Source organism: Rhincodon typus, chromosome 8, assembly GCF_021869965.1.
Source record: "Rhincodon typus isolate 14 chromosome 8, sRhiTyp1.1, whole genome shotgun sequence".
Lineage (NCBI taxonomy): Eukaryota > Metazoa > Chordata > Chondrichthyes > Orectolobiformes > Rhincodontidae > Rhincodon > Rhincodon typus.
Window position 1 is genome coordinate 26189069 of NC_063339.1, and position 14060 is coordinate 26203128.

The window sequence follows — 14060 nt, forward strand, 5'->3', positions numbered from 1 at the left end:
ACTAACAAGTCAGCCCACTTCCTCTGCCCGTCTGTCCTTTCAATAGGATGTGTAACCTATTTAGTTCCCAGTCCTGATCCCCTTGCAGCCATATCTCTGTGATACCCACATCATACCCATCAATTTCAATCTGCGCTACAAGCTCATTTACCTTGTTTCGTATATTGTGTGCATTTAAGTACAACAGCATCAGTTCTGTGTTGACTGCCCACCCCCCCTTCTCATAGTTGTCCCCTTATCTGGTATGCCTAAAGTTAGATTCCTTGCCCTTTCTCTACTGTCTGTTCTATTACTTGCTCTGGAATCTTTAACAACATCTCCTGAGACCTTCCCCCTTTATCATTAGCAGACAATGGAGCAAACAATTGGGCATCAAGCCAGGAGCACCATGCCACTGCCTGCCCACAGCACAGCAGTAAAGGAGACATTGAGCTGCTTGTGGGCCAATTAAGGCCCTGTATAGTCAGGCCTCCTACTGCCACCACAGGGATGTTACCTACAGCAAGAAGAGACAACATATAGTCACCAGGCTGCCAGGTACTGGGCTCAGGGTGTACCTCTTTGATGCGTGAAGCATGCCTGTCAGAAGCACCCGAAAAGTGAAACTAACTCCCTCCACATCCCCTCTTTGTCCTTTCAAACCATAAACCCCAAAACAACTCACCCCATCATTGAGACCTGACAGCCTGACACAAATGAGAGCCCAGATGCAGCTTGCACCTCACCTCCAATTCTGAACACAAGTTTTGCTGTAGATCATTATTCTTATCAACCAAATGGAAAGAGAAAACAATTCAGCAATAATCGGCATCTTCATATGAAAGGAAGATGGCAAGGGAAGCTGAGATAAATACCTCTTTTAAAGTTGCCTCAACTCTAAATTTTCCTTTCAGACAGTATCCTGTAATTGTACAGAACAGCAAGCACATCAAGGACACTCATATGTCTTACAATATATTTGCACCTCAGCTATTAACCAAGTTTAATACAGATGGAAAGATATTATTCCATTCCACAGTGGACTCTAACACTGAACAAAAATATATTTTATTTTTTTGATGTGATAAGTTTTCATTAAAGAACACATTATATAGAACATTAAATACTACAATTACTCTAGGAATAGTTATCTTCATAACACTTCACAATATGTGAAAATAACAACTAACATAGAGAAACTAACAAAACATGGTCTATATATGTTCTCATCACATAGTTATGCCACTGTGCACATTTTACTTAAAAAAAATTCAGATCACATTCATTACATTAAGGCACATTTACTTTAGCAAAGTACTGAACATTACGTTACCTGAAGAACATATGCAACACGGGCTGTACACATCAGTTTACAGAAAGCACGCTGGTCATAATAAAAGCTTACAGAATTTTTTTCATCGTGAAACAATATTATTCAGCACTTAATGTGGTAGTGCACACATTGGTTTCATACATATAAGTAATGCTAAGAATATGCAAACTTCAATGAAGAGGCAACACAAGAAGGAGTAGCATGTTATGGAGGACCCCAATACATCACATCATGTTCATGAATTGAAATGCTCCTGCACACTTGATTTACAATTTTAAAACTATTCTGAAGAAACTGCATTAATTGTAATGTTTTACTTTGGATCTTTAAAATATTTAAGCTGACATCAAGTGGTCACTTTCAAACAAAAGTTAAAATTACCTGAATTCAGTGAAATCTTAAAGGCCTAAAAATCCAAATTATTACATGATAGAAAACACTTCTTAAAAAATGGCTGATTTTGTTTTATTTTATTCCTTCTCATTCCATCTCCCATTATATATCTTCACAATTGACACTTCAGTTTCCTCTCTACAGCTGGGAGATTTGGATTGTCTACAATCAACTATCAATGCCATTGTCTGATTGCCATGGCATGAGAAAGAAATATATAAAAGGCAGACCCAGTGCACTAATTCAATTTTAACAAGATAAAAGATAAGGGGGTATAGGGTTTAACACAGCAAAGTGTAAACTTAGGGCTAATGTAAGAATGTTCTTCACAAAAAGAGTAAGCAACACATGGAACAGGATATCATGGTACGATGGTAGTGGCAAAAATCCTATACACATCAAGAACAAATTGAGATAGCCATTAGATTTTTCTGGGTGACTTCCTTATCTATATTTATCCGTTTCTCTTTATATGACTCCAAACTAGAGCAGTGAAAGGTGAACATTACACCAACTTGCGTCAATTATATCCAGAGTGCAGAAACACAACCAGTTCAACATTTAAAATGACGACCATATTAGTACTTGGGCCCTGTCAAAATTATCCAAAGGAAGGCAGATTCCAAATCACAGATTGGCAAGTGAAGCCAGATTGTACTAACAAGTCTACCAACCTGAAGCAATAATGAAGACTACTGGTCCAGATGTGTTTCAGAATTTACTCCAAAAATAGTACACAATTTGAACTTTTGAAGCCTACAGCACAGAAGAAGAGACAGTCACCGAGTTTAAGCCAGCTGGATTAATTTAAAATTAATGCTACTGCTTAGCTCCTTCCTATTTTCATTACCTTCCTTTGCTTAAATAGTTACCATTTCTTTTGTTAGATACAATGCTATCTCTCAACTATATTTATGGCAAAACAATCCATGATTTGATGACTACGCAAATGAAAACTTTATCATGATGCATTATAACAATCTGAAGATGATGAACTCCACATCATTGATCCATCAACTGAAGAAAATAATATCTTATTCATTTATTCCCCAAAATCTTTCATAATTTACAAAACAAAACACTTAAACCTATTCAATTTCTCTGCTACATCAGAACCTGTCCTAATAGTCATAGTGTCCCATATCTGGGGTTATCTCAGTGGATATACTCTGTGCACTCTTTATTGGAGTTTTATTTTATTGGAGTACTTAAAATGCATAATTTCTACAAAAATGGTCTAATCATTAGCTTGAAGGTTTATTATCTCTTTGCTCTTTTATAACTTTATCCACTTCAGAGAATTTTCTATCTGAACTCCCAAGTTTACACAGTGATTGGTTCCCAACCTGATTTAACAGAAATGGGATTTGAGGAGACTGTATCACACTATTGCTTCACATTAACAAAAATTACCACAACTGACATGGAGAAAACTTGAAGATCTCCAATTTTTTTAAAGCTTTACTGAGCTAACTATCCTATCACTAAATATGCAAGTAGCATTTGCAAAGCAAAACATGGTCCGTTCATCTAATGAATTTTTGAGTCTTTCTGGCCAAACAATGGTTTGGAGCCAACTCAGAGACTTGCAACGATATGTCAAACTGATTTTTGTAACACAAGCAGGCTCATTAGATCTCTAGGGGTGTAATGAAGAATTGCTAGAACTATTTGACTACCTTTATGAGAACCACATTGTTAGATTACAGTGACAGGGAGGAATATTTACCAATGAAAAAGACCAAGTTATAGAGTTTTCAGCAAAGTAATAACTCCTTTGGTCCATCATATGATGCTGGTAATAGGTTTATATTAAATTTAGTAGTACAAATGAGTCTGTATCGGTTCTATTAACCTTGTATAGCTGTACAGTCCAGAAAGTCCAAAGGCAGCTTACAGGGGAGGCAGTCTTGTAAATCACCATTTAAAATTTTGATTTTTGACATTAAAAAAATTGCATAAACTTTGCATAAACCTATATTAATAACTTACCAAGTGGGAAGGCAGAATTGAGAATACATTTAAGTCTTATCTTAAGATAGCATTGTTAAACTACTGTGAAAGTAACCATGCTTTGAGAAACTTCAGACCTGAATCTAAGCCATAGATTTGAAGGGTCCCAGACAAGTGCCTGCAGATTTTCTATTTTAATTTGAATGAAAATTCCTGGAGACTAAAAAGAAACTTTTTGACTTCAGACATGTCTATTTACATGTCAGACCTGAGACTTAAACAATGATGAAACAAAAATAAAACATGAATAGATTCTCAATGTAATTGCAGTGGTGATCCAACTGTATATTTAGTTCTGACCAGACCATTAATCTTCTGAGAAGACAACAGGCATTTAAAATGAACACAGCATGTAGCAAATACTAATGATTTCTGGGGTATAAAATATATTTGAGGAAATACAAAGATTGATGATGATAAAAGAAAATGGTTGCAGCAAATTGATTCAAAATGTTGCTACAATCGTCAAAATGTAAATTTTGTACCTTTTAAGTCCAACCTTGAAAGTTACTTAAAAGCTTGCAGGTAGAAATTCAAATTGCATCCAAACTGAGCATTTTGTTTCATGCTTGCCTCAGGACAGAACCAAAGGGTGTAAGCCCTCTTTGAGCAGAAGCAGCAGACTGAGGCAGCAAATGGGTATCCTAATGCAGCCTGCCAATCAATTGGTTAGGCTGTCCAAGACATTGTGCAAGTAGGAACAGCTTGTGTGATCTACCTATTTGTTCATGATTATTTTCATCATGATCCTACAACCTGCATAGGTCCTCAATTTACATTATGAAACTGCATGCCATGTTTCAGGCAAATATGCGATTACCTATTTACAGTTCAGTCTGTACATGGTATAAGATGTTCCTGCACTCTCTTGACTTCCACCTCCTGACTTTCAGATTCTGATTATCAGATGCAGAGGATGGCCATGAGTTTAATTTCTCCTGCCATGTTTCCAATGTCCCAAATTATTTATATGTAATTAATTTTAACTTGAGCATATGTCATTGCATGGAATCTAATTACAAGTGACTAGATTTTTAAAAATCTAAAGTAGTTTTAATTGTAATTTACAACCATCATTAAACTTAATTGGCTATAAAGCACTTTGGGACTCCCTGAGGTCCAGAAAAGCACAAGGTAAATGGAACTTTTTCACTTTACTAATGGGAAATAATTGGTTGCGTCAAAGAGGGTGAGGACTTAGAAAACCTTGCATCCTATAGTATCATGCTGTTTTACACAAGCAATGCAAATTAAGTCTTTTTGAATCTATCAAATGACATCAACTAAATGATCACATTAAGTATAGGCTGTTAAGAAACAGCTTGTCCCAGACTTCAGTTCAAGCACCACAACTGGTCTTGGTACCTTCATCCCTGGGAGACAGAAAGAAAATCAACTGGGATTCCTGGTCCTGACTGCAATCTAATGATCTCTGCTAAAAATTACATCATGGGTGAAGACATGGATTGGATTGAGATGTGATTCTGCCTATTGTGACCCACACGAGTAATATCAAACTTGATAAATAGCAGAGGACTATGAGCATAATTATAGTTGTTAGGAGGAAGGAAAATTGGGAGATTCACAATAGAGTTTGTATAAGACTGTCCAGGTACAAAATAAAAATTCAAAAGCTGTAAATTAATGCAGAACTCTATGGTACAATTTCTGCTTGATCAATCCTCCGCTCATGAGTGTCAACTGCAAAGTTGTTCATTCCCAAACCATTATTAACAGTATTGAATGCAAACACATGGCCTTGGAGGTCTTAGCTGTGACACATTTAGTTCTGGTTTGTGCCAAGGACCAGTGCAGTGGAATTAATTAACTTTAGTGCCCAGCTAACCAGAGCATTAAACAATTGTATCAGAAAATGAAGTAACTGATAGGATGGGCAGATATAAAATGTTCATAGAATTGGTCTCTAATTAGCTTGCAGTCTTTTCCAGAAATGTACTACAGAGAAAACATTTGGAGATGTTCGGAGATGTGATGAGTCATAGAAATTTTACTGCAACATCTTGGGAAAGTTGCAAGTGAAATTGGCAATATCATGTCAAACACAAGTCGAGTCACTTGCTACTGAAACATACTCAGACAAACATTAAGCTTAAAGGCAAATGGAGTTTTTTAGTAATAACAATGCCATTCAGCAAATTTAATTAAGTTGTCCCTAAGATACTTAATGATATACCAGTTTGAATATATTACTCAACTCAGCCATAGCTATACCCACTACAGTTATAAAACTGCCAACTGCACCCCGATACATACTGCAACTCAATCCACTATTTAAGTTTCTATTTTGCACAAAAGGCACATTTTAACAAATTTAATTATAGTTTTCTTTTAAATTCTATTAGGTCTCTGGCATTAACTTCCTGTGACACACAAATATAGTTCAACCATTATTGTTTCCATACCATATCAGATAGGTCAGCAGCTTGGTTCTGTCTAAGTTGCAGCAGATATAGTACAGGACTCAAGCTGGTCCCATGGCACAAGTTTAAGTTCTTATTATCTTTAAAGGTACAATATATCAAATACATTGGTTGATAAAAAGTCCATAAGGGATCAAACTAAAAAGATGATAAAGGTACAAAAGTCAACTGAAGTTGTTATTGGATAGCTAAAGATGACAAATCAGTAAGCAGTTTAATCAATGACTCAATAAATGGTGATTGTACTCCATTCAAAAACAACTTTGGAATCAAATCCAGCTGCTCCAATCTGTAACATACCTACAACAGATTATTTATTTCATTTCACACTACTCTGCCTTTGGATTTTATTTCACTTTTGAAGTCTGACCGTTCAAAAAGTTATTTCTGATTTTTTAAAAATAATTCTGTATTTGGAGGTTTTAACTCAACAAAATAATCTGTTGTATACTGATTAATTAATATTATAATGCATGTCACAATTTCTACACAGGTTCAGTTTCCAAGCAATCTCCGTTAGTGAAAAGATTGGCTATGTAAAGTATTAATCGAACAACACTACCATAGTGCTATTTTTATGATGACACAAAAAGCCCCAGAAATGGAGCATCTAAATCTCCTTCGGAGATTATTGTTCAAAATGGAAGCCTCAATGGTTACCTAAGCATACTTACCTCTACTTGGGTAAAATGCGTTGGTTTCTAATCATGTGACTGGGTACTGCATCATCAGCAACGAGAAAAAGCTCCAAAAGCAGCACTAAAAATGGCAGTGAAACTTCCATTTCATTCTCTTACCCAACCAAAAGACGGGGTGAAATATTGGAAATAATGAAGAAATGAGATGACAAAATAAAAATAGAGTAACATCAATAAATCACCATACTGGTTCTATTAAAATAATCTCTACACAGTCCATACTCAGCAACAAAAAACACACACAACATTAAATACACAATGTTCCAAACAGATCAGATCAAAACCAAAGATTAACATAAGTGCTCTCATTTTACTGATTTATAAAGTCACCAATTTTCCAACCAGAGCATATCCATTAGGTCTTGTGCACAAATTCACCATTACTTTTCAGTGAATAAGTTGGTTTACAAAGCTTGATCTCTGCCAAACACAGAGTGACAGAGGTATAAATCTAACAAATCATCATCCTGTTTGGAATTCCATTTTAGAAAGTACTTTTTCCCAAATAGCCATTTGGATAACCAAGTCCATAGATGACATTATTTGAAGAAAAAGGCACAATGGAGTATGAACCAATCTCTTCATAATACAAAGATTCGGAACATTCATTACAATCCTTGATCATATACTTCACTCTCTTCTGTGCATCAGAGTAGAGATGCTTTGAAGCCTTATTAAACTGTTCAGCATAGTCATACATTTCTTTCTCTGTTTCAATGTGGATTTTCCTCAATAAATTGTTTATTAAAACAGCCCTTCGAAGATAGATTTCAGGGTCTTCAAGAATCCTTAGTTTTTCTAGTGAAAGCCTTAGAATACATGTTCGATCTTCTGGAAAGATCAGGTTCTTAAAAAGAAAGAACACTCAGGTGTTTAAAGTAACAGTGCAAAAGTGTCCAATTTTTTTTTAATGTCAAAAAATGCTTACTTTTGGAAAGTACCCATTGTAAACTTTATGCAAATCTTCTTCTTCTGCATATTTTCTCTTGAAGTACGCTACTTTCGACGTTGTTAATGTATTTGAACAAAGTTCCGTCAATCTTCTGTATGAGAATGAGAAAGAAAACATTCTTAATTGAAAGAATAAATAGAAACTTTAGATGATAACCGCAAGTTTAAGACTGAATTAAGACTGTTTTATTACACTCAATATTATGAGAGCTCCAGCAGTGCCAGTGACTCTATAAATAGGCCTCACACCCACTGTGACCTACTATGCACTTTCTCCTACTAATTTCAGCAGAAAACTTCTAACTTTTACACCAGTTGCTGGAATATATCATCCATCATCGTGTGAATTTTTTCTTCAAATATATAAAGCACAGATGTTAAAACAACATAGATAAGGTAGATGATGGCCTAATGGTACTATCGCTAGATTATTAATCCTGAGACTCAGGTTCTGGGGATCTGAATTCAAATCTCGCCATGGCAGATGTTGGAAAATCAATTCAATAATAATCTGGAAATAAGAGTCTAATGATGACCATGCAACATTGTCAAATACTGAAAAAATCTGGTTCATGAATGTCTTTTAGGGAAGGGAATCCAACATCCTTACTTGGTCTGGCTTATATGTGACTCCAGGCCCACAGAAATGTGGTTGACTCTTAACTACCCTCTGGGCAAATTATGATGGGCAATAAATGCTGGCCTGGCTATGAAACCCCATGAATGAATATAAAAATAGAACAGCTACACTCCTTGATATAAAAACAAAGACACAAGTTACTTTTTCTATAAAGATATACTTTTTAATAGTAATGCACATAATGTAAATTCTTTCAGACATTCCTTAGAGGGCGTTATAACAGGCCAAATTTTTTTTTAAAAATTGCTTTGCAGTTCTTCACTGCAAGGATCAACTACTCACTTCCAGATATGATTTATCAATTTATATCTGAGGAAGTCATACTCCTCAAGCAGTCAGAGTGCGTCTTGGCCAACCAGTAACTATATTACCTTCTGACAGACAATTATCAATCAAATCACTATCTTAGGCTCAGGCCTACCTTTGATCTGTGACCAGCTGGCTTGTGAACACTTCTGCAGATCCTGAAACAAAGAGAGTAGATAACATATCTTTCATGAAGCGTTTTCAACAATTAACAATTTATATAAAGTGACAGAAATTTCTGACAACAGTCTAACACAATTTGTTATCAAACTTGAGTGCATCATCAGGTTAAGCACATTAACAACACTTATTTCATTCAGGTTGGCACTTCAAAGTAGTACTGAGGAAAGGTTGCATTACTGGAGATGACTTATTTTCAATACAACATCAAATCAGGTTTTTTTCAAGGTTGCAAAAGGGTGCTTGCATATTTTAAAAATCATATTCCCAAACAGTGACAGTGGATCCCACCAGCTCATGGAGCAGCATAGTGGCTTAGTGATTAGCACTGCTGCCTCACAGTGCCAGGGGCCTGGGTTTGATCCAGCTCAGAACTTTACCTGCACTTCTCTCAATCTAATCTACTGTATTCGCTGCTCACAATGTGGTCTCCCCTACTTTGGGGAATCAAAGCATAGACTGGGTGACCACTTCGTAGAACATCTACGTTCTACCTGCAAAAAAGACCCTGAGCTTCGAGTTGCCTGCCACTTTAACATTCCACCCTGTTCCCTGGCCAACATCTCTGCCTCAGGCTTGCTGCAATGTTTCAGTGCAAGCTGGAAGAACAACACCTCATGTTCCGCTTGGGGAGCCTGCAGCCCTCTGGATTCAATATCAAGTTCAATAATAAATTCAATAAACTCTCCCATGCCCTATCCCCCTACCCCACATACCAGGCCTTGTTATAGTCTGCTATTACACACTACCAATTGTTAGCCACTAATTGTCTCCATTAACAGCTATTCACCCTCCAAGCCAGATCACTATCCACTCCTTTGTCTGTCCAACTATTCTCCTATCTCTCTGGGCTCCATTTCCACCTATGGTTTACTCCTGAACCCCTCCCACACCCTATCTTCTGCATATAAACCTACATTTTCCTAGCTACCACCAATTCTGAGGAAGGGTCACCGGCCCCAAAACATTAACTCTGATTTCTCTTCACGGATGCAGCCAGATCTGCTGAGCTTATCCAGCCAATTATGTTCTTGTACGTATGTAAGGAATGATTTGTCTGGTTAGCATACAAAATAATACTTTTGACAGTATCCTATAAATACGACAATAACAAATCAAATCAGGTCAAATCAATTATGCTCTCAGACAGCTCCTGGTAATACTAATTGTCATTAAGTCATCTTTGGTCCAATTATATTCCAAAATAGTATCACATGAGTGATGCAGTTGTGAACTGGGGTCTGGCCCAGAAATTATGCTGGCATCAAGCTCCTGACAATGTTTTGAAAATTCAGTTCACAGTGTTTCAAGTGGCAATAAAAAGTTCCAAGCTACAATTCAAAGAAGGACACACAGTTCTCTCAATGACAGAAACAATAATTTTCTCGCAGCCAAAACCACCAAATATAGAATAATTGCTTATTTCAAATAACTTGCTGACTATGAAGAACTTTAGGATTTCTGAGCATTGAAAAGATATGAGATAAATGCAAGTTATGTTTATCTTCCTTGAAACCTGGAACATTCTATTGTCAATCTCACATTGAAAGAACATTACACTTAACATGTTGGAATTTTTGCTGATGCGCTTTCAGAAATATTGAGAAATACTGGGTGGAATTTACTGTGATCCTCAGAGTGGTTTTAGAGATGGGAGCATGGGGGATTTTGAAGAAAAGGTGGAGGGTGTGCTCTCTACCACTTTCCCAATACCATACGTTGACACAAGAGCTTGAGGACAGTCTTCAAGCCCAGGCATTACGTGGCAAATTAAGGGCCTCTTCGTGCTGTTGCTAGCATTTGACTAGCTGTGGAGCAGACCTACAGCGGGGTCAGTTGGGAGGCCCTCCTGTTTAGGCCCTCTTTGATTAGCTGCCCCCAGAGAAACACCCCACTGATCTCACCAACTAGCCTCTGCCTCAGTCTCCCCTCATGGGTCCTATCTCGATTGTCTGGCCATAGTGACTTCACTTACTTTGGTTTTCAAGGATAGGGTCCATGCTGTTTCAGGTTAGATGCAATACCAGCAGTGACCAACCCCTCCAACTGGTTAGTGGCTCTTGGAAATGGGACAGGTGTATCAACACTAGGCGGTTAATTACCTGATTGTAACATGAGGTTGAGTTTCCTCCAGCTTTCCAGCCTGCCTCAGAGCCATCACTACCCCAAAAGATTCAGTCCATTAAGTGATATCCCAGTTATCTCTTTATGTCATTTATAAAACTACAAAACAAACCTTCAAAATTCAGTATAGGCTAAGGAGTATTTTTGTCATTAGCAATAAATAAGAACTCTGTACAATGACGACAAATGTTAGAACATAGACACGGTTTCTTGGTTTGATGGATAACAAGGGGTATAAGATGATCAAACACTCTGAAATTATATAAGTGGAGGAGAAGGATGACTATTTGATTGTGAAACTTTGAATCTACCCATTAACATTCACTACATATCTATATTTGAAAACCTGATGTAAGTATTTGTTTCCTTTCTAGCTACCAAATTATTCCTCAAAAATCTCACACTGAGATCAATGGCTCATTTTTAACTCTATTACTTAGTGGGCTGGATATTTTTTGTTAATCGGTAGTCTATATTAGAGGTTAGCTCTTAGTTTATCTGTTTTCATTTGCAGAAGCATAATTAACTTCTAGCACATAAAACCACTTATTACATAAATTAGTTCCTATCACAGTTATGTATGATCCAAAATTACAATTATTTCACAGGATACAAACATTAATCTTCTGGCCATCTTGATCGGAGCAATGACTTATCAAAATTGCCCTTCATGTTTCTATTTTATTTGACTAATTTGATGAATCAAAAACATAATATTGATCTCACCTTTGAAGGCACTAATAATATCAGCAAATTTGCCACCAAAATCAAACAAGGTATCAGCTAATGAACAGCACAAAGCAGATTGAAGAATGTTTTACCAATTTTTTTAAGCAAAAGTATAAAATAATCTTCACTGATACAGGAAATAGAAATAAGTTATGACTGGGTTTCCTTAACAAATGCGGAGAGAGAAAGAGGTTTGTACATGGTTTAGAGGTATTCTGTATTATATAGGCCTTGTCACAAAGGATTAATGAAGGCAAAAGATATATTTTTATGGTAATTTTCCTCTCCATGGAGTGGCATAAGCAATGGCAAGAATTGTGGGAAAATACAGACAGAATGAAAAGATGTGATTCTCAACGTAGAGAAAAAATTTCCAATTTGCCCCTCAAACCTCAAATAGCAATTTGAGAATCTCACCGTGGAGTGGTGACTACCTTATTTACATTTGCACTCCATTTGGATCTCATTAAAGCCTCAACTTACCTTATTTATATACCAATTCTAATTCTCCTCTCCTCCAATGAGCAAGCAAATAGCACAAATTCCCGACATGTAAATGCCAGTAGTTGTAACTCACCAAATGCTCCTCCCAGCCATTACGCAACTGCTTCTTCATAACAATATTCCTGTGTAAATTCAATGGTCATCATCCTCCTCAACACTTCATTCACGTAGGTCAGCATTGGCAAACCACAAACCTCACAAAATCATGCCTGCTCTCAAACCAACTTTCACACCACTTCAACCCTTCAACATTTTTATCTGGAGTTCAGGGACATCTATGACTTGGATGCATTTGCCAGTTCACTTTGTGCACAGGGACATATGCGTATGTGCACAGGATGCACCTTATGACTCTTAGCTTTTTTTCTTAAGCTCAATCTGCACTTTGCACTTTAGAGGTTGCCAGTCTCTGTCTACTTTTGTTTTCTTATCTGACCTCAGCACTGACTTATGGCTGCCACCTTCTGTGTGATTTGCATTTCTGTCTTAGCACACAGGGTCTTTATTGCTCAGTTACAGACTTCCACCCTCTGTGGCCTGCATTGCCTTCTTAGCACAGAGTAAAGGCAGGCAGCTTGTCATAATGGGGAGCATTGAAAGTCAACGGAGTACACATGTTGCTGTGTGCCAGTGTGTTACACCAACATCACACCGACAGAATGTGCCAGCATTTTCTGCAGTAAACCTATTGCATATGCTTCAAGAAAATGGCCATGTTTGAAAGTCAAAGAGGAGCGTATCTTAGCTGGGTAAAGAAGGCCACTGTTAGTACTGTCATAGTCAGTCTAGAGGCTCGTCCATTTCCAGTACAGTAGGTTAGCCACAGTCAATCAGGCACTTGTCCTGACAGAGTCTTCGCAGTTCAGGGATTGACCCACACTGAGTCCTGCAGGTCACAGTGCAACCAGTCCAGAGATTACTAGTAAGTAAGTCAGGGTGCTCTGGAGACGTCAGTCTGGGGGGTTGGCCATATTTTTATGTAATGAGATAAACGGAGGGACTGAATATGATGGAAGCGGATGGATGAGCAGTTAGTGATGATGCAGGAGCAGAAAAGGTGACAAGGTGTTCCCAGTGAGAAGATTAATAACATAAGGGCAGGGAGGATGAAGTGGATATAATGCATGCATTACTGACAGCTATAGTCCATAATGCTTAATGGGAAGTGTGTGCAGCAGCAGAGAGAGTGCTGGCCCATAGTATGAGGTTGCAAAGAGAAGATTATAGCACTTACCCTCGCAGAGCTCAGAAGATCAATTATCTTCCTGCTTCACACATGACACACCATTGACCCAGTATGTAATCTGAGTCCAGGCTGCTGTGTCTCTAGTGTGTTCGCCTATGGCACTCCTCTTCACCACCCCATCCACCAAGATCTCCTGTCCCAGTTCACAAAGTGGGAAGCAAGCTTTCCTTTCCTATGGCCCACATCCTGAATGTTGAGGTTCAAGCGCCACTGTGTAAAAATTGTTCATGACTTGCAGAGTCTAAAGTGGTGCACAGCTGCTTCCTCTCATTAAAGGATCAAGCATGAGAGGAGATGCTGGAGAATCTGAGATAACAAGGTGTAGAGCTGGATGAACACAGCAGGCCAAGCAGCATCAGAGGAGCAGGAAAGCTGACGTTTCAGGCCGAGACCCTTCTTCAGAAATGGGGAAGGGGAAGGGGAAGGGGGTTCTGAAATAAATGGGAGAGAGGGGGAGGCGTATAGAAGATGGATAAAGGAGAAGATAGGTGGAGAGGAGACAGACAGGTCAAAGAGGCGGGGA

The 14060-nt window shown here is 37.8% G+C and overlaps 1 long non-coding RNA gene across 2 annotated transcripts in view; it reads right to left on the reverse strand.

The window, feature by feature from the left end:
* Nucleotides 1-7022: 7022 nt before the first annotated feature.
* LOC109916454 overlaps nt 7023-14060 on the reverse strand; it is a 387714-nt gene continuing 380676 nt past the window's right edge. For both annotated transcript variants that reach the window (XR_007262650.1, XR_007262649.1), the window contains 3 exons: nt 8870-8912; nt 7786-7900; nt 7023-7704 (listed from right to left, as the gene is read on the reverse strand). This is a non-coding gene — a long non-coding RNA (uncharacterized LOC109916454). The remainder of the gene's footprint in view (nt 7705-7785; nt 7901-8869; nt 8913-14060) is intronic.